The sequence below is a fragment of the Acipenser ruthenus genome, unplaced genomic scaffold (genome assembly GCF_902713425.1).
Source record: "Acipenser ruthenus unplaced genomic scaffold, fAciRut3.2 maternal haplotype, whole genome shotgun sequence".
Classification (NCBI taxonomy): Eukaryota; Metazoa; Chordata; class Actinopteri; order Acipenseriformes; family Acipenseridae; genus Acipenser; species Acipenser ruthenus.
The window spans coordinates 192,501-202,684 of NW_026707457.1; positions in this window are offsets into that span (position 1 = coordinate 192,501).

Genomic DNA, 10,184 nt, shown 5'->3' on the forward strand with positions numbered 1-10,184 from the left:
GGACCTCCTGGTTACAAGCCCTTTTCTTTAACCACTGGACCACACAGCCTCCAATGTAGCACTATTCTGACTCTAGTCAATTCTATTCTAACTATGGTCATTTAGCTCAATGGTGACTCTGGTCATGTAGCTCAATGGTGACTCTGGTCATGTAGCTCAATGGTGACTCTGGTCATGTAGCTCAATTTTGACTATGGTCAGGGCGGCAGTGTGGAGTAGTGGTTAGGTCTCGGGACTCTTGACTAGAAGGTCGTGGGTTCAATCCCAGGTGGGGGACATTGCTGCTGTACCCTTGAGCAAGGTACTTTACCTAGATTGCTCCAGTAAAAATCCAACTGTATAAATGGGTAATTGTATGTAGAAAAATAATATAATTGTATGTAAAAATAATGTGATATCTTGTAACAATTGTAAGTCGTCCTGGATAAGGGTGTCTGCTAAGAAATACAGTGGCTCTCAAAAGTATTCACCCCCCTTGGACTTTTCCACATTTCATTGTGTTACAACATGGAATCAAAATGGATTTAATTGGGAGTTTTTGCCACTGATCAACACAAGAAAAGTCCATAATGTCAAAGTGAAAAATAAAATCTACAACTTGTTCTAAATTAATTACAAATATAAAACAGAAAATAATTGATTGCATAAGTATTCACCCCCTTTGCTATGACACACCTAAATAAGCTCTGGTGCAACCAATTGTCTTTAGAAGTCACATAATTAGTTGAATGGAGTCCACCTGTGTGCAATTAAGGTGTTTCACATGATTTCAGGTTAAATACACCTGTCTCTGGGAGGTCCCACAGTTGGTTAGTACATTTCCTAACAAAAACTACATCATGAAGATGAAGGAACATTCAAAGCAAATCCGGAATAAGGTTCTTCAAAATCACCAATCAGGGGTAGGATATAAGAACATTTCCAAGGCATTGAATATCCTCTCAGAGCACAGTAAAGTCCATTATTAAGAAATGGAGAGAATATGGCACAACTGTGAATCTGTCTAGAACAGGCCGTCCTCAAAAACGGAGTATCCGGGCGTATAGGGCACTAGTCAGGGAGGCCACCAAGAGGCCTATGGCAACTCTAAAGGAGTTACAGTGTTCCACGGCTGAGCTGGGAGACACTGTGCATATGGCAACAATAGCCCGGGTGCTTCACAAAACTGGCCTTTATGGGAGAGTGGCAAAAAGAAAGCCATTGTTGAAAAAAACTCGCATCAAATCTCGGCTAGAGTTTCCCAGAAGGCATGTGGGAGACTCTGAGACCAAGTGGAAGAAGATTCTATGGTCTGATGAGACCAAAATAGAGCTTTTTGGCCTCAACGCTAAGCGCTATGTTTGCCACTGATCAACACAAGAAAAGTCCATAATGTCAAAGTGAAAAATAAAATCTACAAATTGTTCTAAATTAATTACAAATATAAAACAGAAAATAATTGATTGCATAAGTATTCACCCCCTTTGCTATGACACACCTAAATAAGCTCTGGTGCAACCAATTGTCTTTAGAAGTCACATAATTAGTTGAATGGAGTCCACCTGTGTGCAATTAAGGTGTTTCACATGATTTCAGGTTAAATACACCTGTCTCTGGGAGGTCCCACAGTTGGTTAGTACATTTCCTAACAAAAACTACATGATGAAGATGAAGGAACATTCAAAGCAAATCCGGAATAAGGTTCTTCAAAAGCACCAATCAGGGGTAGGATATAAGAACATTTCCAAGGCATTGAATATCCTCTCAGAGCACAGTAAAGTCCATTATTAAGAAATGGAGAGAATATGGCACAACTGTGAATCTGTCTAGAACAGGCCGTCCTCAAAAACGGAGTATCCGGGCATATAGGGCACTAGTCAGGGAGGCCACCAAGAGGCCTATGGCAACTCTAAAGGAGTTACAGTGTTCCACGGCTGAGCTGGGAGACACTGTGCATATGGCAACAATAGCCCGGGTGCTTCACAAAACTGGCCTTTATGGGAGAGTGGCAAAAAGAAAAAAACTCGCATCAAATCTCGGCTAGAGTTTCCCAGAAGGCATGTGGGAGACTCTGAGACCAAGTGGAAGAAGATTCTATGGTCTGATGAGACCAAAATAGAGCTTTTTGGCCTCAACGCTAAGCGCTATGTTTGCCACTGATCAACACAAGAAAAGTCCATAATGTCAAAGTGAAAAATAAAATCTACAAATTGTTCTAAATTAATTACAAATATAAAACAGAAAATAATTGATTGCATAAGTAATCACCCCCTTTGCTATGACACACCTAAATAAGCTCTGGTGCAACCAGTTGTCTTTAGAAGTCACATAATTAGTCGAATGGAGTCCACCTGTGTGCAATTAAGGTGTTTCACATGATTTCAGGTTAAATACACCTGTCTCTGGGAGGTCCCACAGTTGGTTAGTACATTTCCTAACAAAAACTACATCATGAAGATGAAGGAACATTCAAAGCAAATCCGGAATAAGGTTCTTCAAAAGCACCAATCAGGGGTAGGATATAAGAACATTTCCAAGGCATTGAATATCCTCTCAGAGCACAGTAAAGTCCATTATTAAGAAATGGAGAGAATATGGCACAACTGTGAATCTGTCTAGAACAGGCCGTCCTCAAAAACGGAGTATCCGGGCGTATAGGGCACTAGTCAGGGAGGCCACCAAGAGGCCTATGGCAACTCTGAAGGAGTTACAGTGTTCCACGGCTGAGCTGGGAGACACTGTGCATATGGCAATAATAGCCCGGGTGCTTCACAAAACTGGCCTTTATGGGAGAGTGGCAAAAAGAAAGCCATTGTTGAAAAAAACTCGCATCAAATCTCGGCTAGAGTTTCCCAGAAGGCATGTGGGAGACTCTGAGACCAAGTGGAAGAAGATTCTATGGTCTGATGAGACCAAAATAGAGCTTTTTGGCCTCAACGCTAAGCGCTATGTTTGCCACTGATCAACACAAGAAAAGTCCATAATGTCAAAGTGAAAAATAAAATCTACAAATTGTTCTAAATTAATTACAAATATAAAACAGAAAATAATTGATTGCATAAGTATTCACCCCCTTTGCTATGACACACCTAAATAAGCTCTGGTGCAACCAATTGTCTTTAGAAGTCACATAATTAGTTGAATGGAGTCCACCTGTGTGCAATTAAGGTGTTTCACATGATTTCAGGTTAAATACACCTGTCTCTGGGAGGTCCCACAGTTGGTTAGTACATTTCCTAACAAAAACTACATCATGAAGATGAAGGAACATTCAAAGCAAATCCGGAATAAGGTTCTTCAAAAGCACCAATCAGGGGTAGGATATAAGAACATTTCCAAGGCATTGAATATCCTCTCAGAGCACAGTAAAGTCCATTATTAAGAAATGGAGAGAATATGGCACAACTGTGAATCTGTCTAGAACAGGCCGTCCTCAAAAACTGAGTATCCGGGCGTATAGGGCACTAGTCAGGGAGGCCACCAAGAGGCCTATGGCAACTCTAAAGGAGTTACAGTGTTCCACGGCTGAGCTGGGAGACACTGTGCATATGGCAACAATAGCCCGGGTGCTTCACAAAACTGGCCTTTATGGGAGAGTGGCAAAAAGAAAGCCATTGTTGAAAAAAACTCGCATCAAATCTCGGCTAGAGTTTCCCAGAAGGCAGGTGGGAGACTCTGAGACCAAGTGGAAGAAGATTCTATGGTCTGATGAGACCAAAATAGAGCTTTTTGTCCTCAACGCTAAGCGCTATGTTTGCCACTGATCAACACAAGAAAAGTCCATAATGTCAAAGTGAAAAATAAAATCTACAAATTGTTCTAAATTAATTACAAATATAAAACAGAAAATAATTGATTGCATAAGTATTCATCCCCTTTGCTATGACACACCTAAATAAGCTCTGGTGCAACCAGTTGTCTTTAGAAGTCACATAATTAGTTTAATGGAGTCCACCTGTGTGCAATTAAGGTGTTTCACATGATTTCAGGTTAAATACACCTGTCTCTGGGAGGTCCCACAGTTGGTTAGTACATTTCCTAACAAAAACTACATCATGAAGATGAAGGAACATTCAAAGCAAATCCGGAATAAGGTTCTTCAAAAGCACCAATCGGGTAGGATATAAGAACATTTCCAAGGCATTGAATATCCTCTCAGGCCACAGTAAAGTCCATTATTAAGAAATGGAGAGAATATGGCACAACTGTGAATCTGTCTAGAACAGGCCGTCCTCAAAAACGGAGTATCCGGGCGTATAGGGCACTAGTCAGGGAGGCCACCAAGAGGCCTATGGCAACTCTAAAGGAGTTACAGCGTTCCACGGCTGAGCTGGGAGACACTGTGCATATGGCAACAATAGCCCGGGTGCTTCACAAAACTGGCCTTTCTGGGAAAGTGGCAAAAAGAAAGCCATTGTTGAAAAAAACTCGCATCAAATCTCGGCTAGAGTTTCCCAGAAGGCATGTGGGAGACTCTGAGACCAAGTGGAAGAAGATTCTATGGTCTGATGAGACCAAAATAGAGCTTTTTGGCCTCAACGCTAAGCGCTATGTTTGCCACTGATCAACACAAGAAAAGTCCATAATGTCAAAGTGAAAAATAAAATCTACAAATTGTTCTAAATTAATTACAAATCTAAAACAGAAAATAATTGATTGCATAAGTATTCACCCCCTTTGCTATGACACACCTAAATAAGCTCTGGTGCAACCAATTGTCTTTAGAAGTCACATAATTAGTTGAATGGAGTCCACCTGTGTGCAATTAAGGTGTTTCACATGATTTCAGGTTAAATACACCTGTCTCTGGGAGGTCCCACAGTTGTTTAGTACATTTCCTAACAAAAACTACATCATGAAGATGAAGGAACATTCAAAGCAAATCCGGAATAAGGTTCTTCAAAAGCACCAATCAGGGGTAGGATATAAGAACATTTCCAAGGCATTGAATATCATCTCAGAGCACAGTAAAGTCCATTATTAAGAAATGGAGAGAATATGGCACAACTGTGAATCTGTCTAGAACAGGCCGTCCTCAAAAACGGAGTATCCGGGCGTATAGGGCACTAGTCAGGGAGGCCACCAAGAGGCCTATGGCAACTCTAAAGGAGTTACAGTGTTCCACAGCTGAGCTGGGAGACACTGTGGATATGGCAACAATAGCCCGGGTGCTTCACAAAACTGGCCTTTATGGGAGAGTGGCAAAAAGAAAGCCATTGTTGAAAAAAACTCGCATCAAATCTCGGCTAGAGTTTCCCAGAAGGCATGTGGGAGACTCTGAGACCAAGTGGAAGAAGATTCTATGGTCTGATGAGACCAAAATAGAGCTTTTTGGCCTCAACGCTAAGCGCTATGTTTGCCACTGATCAACACAAGAAAAGTCCATAATGTCAAAGTGAAAAATAAAATCTACAAATTGTTCTAAATTAATTACAAATATAAAACAGAAAATAATTGATTGCATAAGTATTCACCCCCTTTGCTATGACACACCTAAATAAGCTCTGGTGCAACCAGTTGTCTTTAGAAGTCACATAATTAGTTGAATGGAGTCCACCTGTGTGCAATTAAGGTGTTTCACATGATTTCAGGTTAAATACACCTGTCTCTGGGAGGTCCCACAGTTGGTTAGTACATTTCCTAACAAAATCTACATCATGAAGATGAAGGAACATTCAAAGCAAATCCGGAATAAGGTTCTTCAAAAGCACCAATCAGGGGTAGGATATAAGAACATTTCCAAGGCATTGAATATCCTCTCAGAGCACAGTAAAGTCCATTATTAAGAAATGGAGAGAATATGGCACAACTGTGAATCTGTCTAGAACAGGCCATCCTCAAAAACGGAGTATCCGGGCGTATAGGGCACTAGTCAGGGAGGCCACCAAGAGGCCTATGGCAACTCTAAAGGAGTTACAGTGTTCCACGGCTGAGCTGGGAGACACTGTGCATATGGCAACAATAGCCCGGGTGCTTCACAAAACTGGCCTTTATGGGAGAGTGGCAAAAAGAAAGCCATTGTTGAAAAAAACTTGCATCAAATCTCGGCTAGAGTTTCCCAGAAGGCATGTGGGAGACTCTGAGACCAAGTGGAAGAAGATTCTATGGTCTGATGAGACCAAAATAGAGCTTTTTGGCCTCAACACTAAGCGCTATGTTTGCCACTGATCAACACAAGAAAAGTCCATAATGTCAAAGTGAAAAATAAAATCTACAAATTGTTCTAAATTAATTACAAATATAAAACAGAAAATAATTGATTGCATAAGTATTCACCCCCTTTGCTATGACACACCTAAATAAGCTCTGGTGCAACCAGTTGTCTTTAGAAGTCACATAATTAGTTGAATGGAGTCCACCTGTGTGCAATTAAGGTGTTTCACATGATTTCAGGTTAAATACACCTGTCTCTGGGAGGTCCCACAGTTGGTTAGTACATTTCCTAACAAAAACTACATGATGAAGATGAAGGAACATTCAAAGCAAATCCGGAATAAGGTTCTTCAAAAGCACCAATCAGGGGTAGGATATAAGAACATTTCCAAGGCATTGAATATCCTCTCACAGCACAGTAAAGTCCATTATTAAGCAACGGAGAGAATATGGCACAACTGTGAATCTGTCTAGAACAGGCCATCCTCATAAACTGAGTATCCGGGCGTATAGGGCACTAGTCAGGGAGGCCACCAAGAGGCCTATGGCAACTCTAAAGGAGTTACAGTGTTCCACGGCTGAGCTGGGAGACACTGTGCATATGGCAACAATAGCCCGGGTGCTTCACAAAACTGGCCTTTATGGGAGAGTTGCAAAAAGAATGCCATTGTTGAAAAAAACTCGCATCAAATCTCGGCTAGAGTTTCCCAGAAGGCATGTGGGAGACTCTGAGACCAAGTGGAAGAAGATTCTATGGTCTGATGAGACCAAAATAGAGCTTTTTGGCCTCAACGCTAAGCGCTATGTTTGCCACTGATCAACACAAGAAAAGTCCATAATGTCAAAGTGAAAAATAAAATCTACAAATTGTTCTAAATTAATTACAAATATAAAACAGAAAATAATTGATTGCATAAGTATTCACCCCCTTTGCTATAACACACCTAAATAAGCTCTGGTGCAACCAGTTGTCTTTAGAAGTCACATAATTAGTTGAATGGAGTCCACCTGTGTGCAATTAAGGTGTTTCACATGATTTCAGGTTAAATACACCTGTCTCTGGGAGGTCCCACAGTTGGTTAGTACATTTCCTAACAAAAACTACATGATGAAGATGAAGGAACATTCAAAGCAAATCCGGAATAAGGTTCTTCAAAAGCACCAATCAGGGGTAGGATATAAGAACATTTCCAAGGCATTGAATATCATCTCAGAGCACAGTAAAGTCCATTATTAAGAAATGGAGAGAATATGGCACAACTGTGAATCTGTCTAGAACAGGCCGACCTCAAAAACTGAGTATCCGGGCGTATAGGGCACTAGTCAGGGAGGCCACCAAGAGGCCTATGGCAACTCTAAAGGAGTTACAGTGTTCCACGGCTGAGCTGGGAGACACTGTGCATATGGCAACAATAGCCCGGGAGCTTCACAAAACTGGCCTTTATGGGAGAGTGGCAAAAAGAAAGCCATTGTTGAAAAAAACTTGCATCAAATCTCGGCTAGAGTTTCCCAGAAGGCATGTGGGAGACTCTGAGACCAAGTGGAAGAAGATTCTATGGTCTGATGAGACCAAAATAGAGCTTTTTGGCCTCAACACTAAGCGCTATGTTTGCCACTGATCAACACAAGAAAAGTCCATAATGTCAAAGTGAAAAATAAAATCTACAAATTGTTCTAAATTAATTACAAATATAAAACAGAAAATAATTGATTGCATAAGTATTCACCCCCTTTGCTATGACACACCTAAATAAGCTCTGGTGCAACCAGTTGTCTTTAGAAGTCACATAATTAGTTGAATGGAGTCCACCTGTGTGCAATTAAGGTGTTTCACATGATTTCAGGTTAAATACACCTGTCTCTGGGAGGTCCCACAGTTGGTTAGTACATTTCCTAACAAAAACTACATCATGAAGATGAAGGAACATTCAAAGCAAATCCGGAATAAGGTTCTTCAAAAGCACCAATCAGGGGTAGGATATAAGAACATTTCCAAGGCATTGAATATCATCTCAGAGCACAGTAAAGTCCATTATTAAGAAATGGAGAGAATATGGCACAACTGTGAATCTGTCTAGAACAGGCCGTCCTCAAAAACGGAGTATCCGGGCGTATAGGGCAATAGTCAGGGAGGCCACCAAGAGGCCTATGGCAACTCTAAAGGAGTTACAGTGTTCCACGGCTGAGCTGGGAGACACTGTGCATATGGCAACAATAGCCCGGGTGCTTCACAAAACTGGCCTTTATGGGAGAGTGGCAAAAAGAAAGCCATTGTTGAAAAAAACTCGCATCAAATCTCGCCTAGAGTTTCCCAGAAGGCATGTGGGAGACTCTGAGACCAAGTGGAAGAAGATTCTATGGTCTGATGAGACCAAAATAGAGCTTTTTGGCCTCAACGCTAAGCGCTATGTTTGCCACTGATCAACACAAGAAAAGTCCATAATGTCAAAGTGAAAAATAAAATCTACAAATTGTTCTAAATTAATTACAAATATAAAACAGAAAATAATTGATTGCATAAGTATTCACCCCCTTTGCTATGACACACCTAAATAAGCTCTGGTGCAACCAGTTGTCTTTAGAAGTCACATAATTAGTTGAATGGAGTCCACCTGTGTGCAATTAAGGTGTTTCACATGATTTCAGGTTAAATACACCTGTCTCTGGGAGGTCCCACAGTTGGTTAGTACATTTCCTAACAAAAACTACATCATGAAGATGAAGGAACATTCAAAGCAAATCCGGAATAGGGTTCTTCAAAAGCACCAATCAGGGGTAGGATATAAGAACATTTCCAAGGCATTGAATATCCTCTCACAGCACAGTAAAGTCCATTATTAAGCAACGGAGAGAATATGGCACAACTGTGAATCTGTCTAGAACAGGCCGTCCTCATAAACGGAGTATCCGGGCGTATAGGGCACTAGTCAGGGAGGCCACCAAGAGGCCTATGGCAACTCTAAAGGAGTTACAGTGTTCCACGGCTGAGCTGGGAGACACTGTGCATATGGCAATAATAGCCCGGGTGCTTCATAAAACTGGCCTTTATGGGAGAGTGGCAAAAAGAAAGCCATTGTTGAAAAAAACTTGCATCAAATCTCGGCTAGAGTTTCCCAGAAGGCATGTGGGAGACTCTGAGACCAAGTGGAAGAAGATTCTATGGTCTGATGAGACCAAAATAGAGCTTTTTGGCCTCAACGCTAAGCGCTATGTTTGCCACTGATCAACACAAGAAAAGTCCATAATGTCAAAGTGAAAAATAAAATCTACAAATTGTTCTAAATTAATTACAAATATAAAACAGAAAATAATTGATTGCATAAGTATTCACCCCCTTTGCTATGACACACCTAAATAAGCTCTGGTGCAACCAGTTGTCTTTAGAAGTCACATAATTAGTTGAATGGAGTCCACCTGTGTGCAATTAAGGTGTTTCACATGATTTCAGGTTAAATACACCTGTCTCTGGGAGGTCCCACAGTTGGTTAGTACATTTCCTAACAAAATCTACATCATGAAGATGAAGGAACATTCAAAGCAAATCCGGAATAAGGTTCTTCAAAAGCACCAATCAGGGGTAGGATATAAGAACATTTCCAAGGCATTGAATATCCTCTCAGAGCACAGTAAAGTCCATTATTAAGAAATGGAGAGAATATGGCACAACTGTGAATCTGTCTAGAACAGGCCATCCTCAAAAACGGAGTATCCGGGCGTATAGGGCACTAGTCAGGGAGGCCACCAAGAGGCCTATGGCAACTCTAAAGGAGTTACAGTGTTCCACGGCTGAGCTGGGAGACACTGTGCATATGGCAATAATAGCCCGGGTGCTTCATAAAACTGGCCTTTATGGGAGAGTGGCAAAAAGAAAGCCATTGTTGAAAAAAACTTGCATCAAATCTCGGCTAGAGTTTCCCAGAAGGCATGTGGGAGACTCTGAGACCAAGTGGAAGAAGATTCTATGGTCTGATGAGACCAAAATAGAGCTTTTTGGCCTCAACGCTAAGCGCTATGTTTGCCACTGATCAACACAAGAAAAGTCCATAATGTCA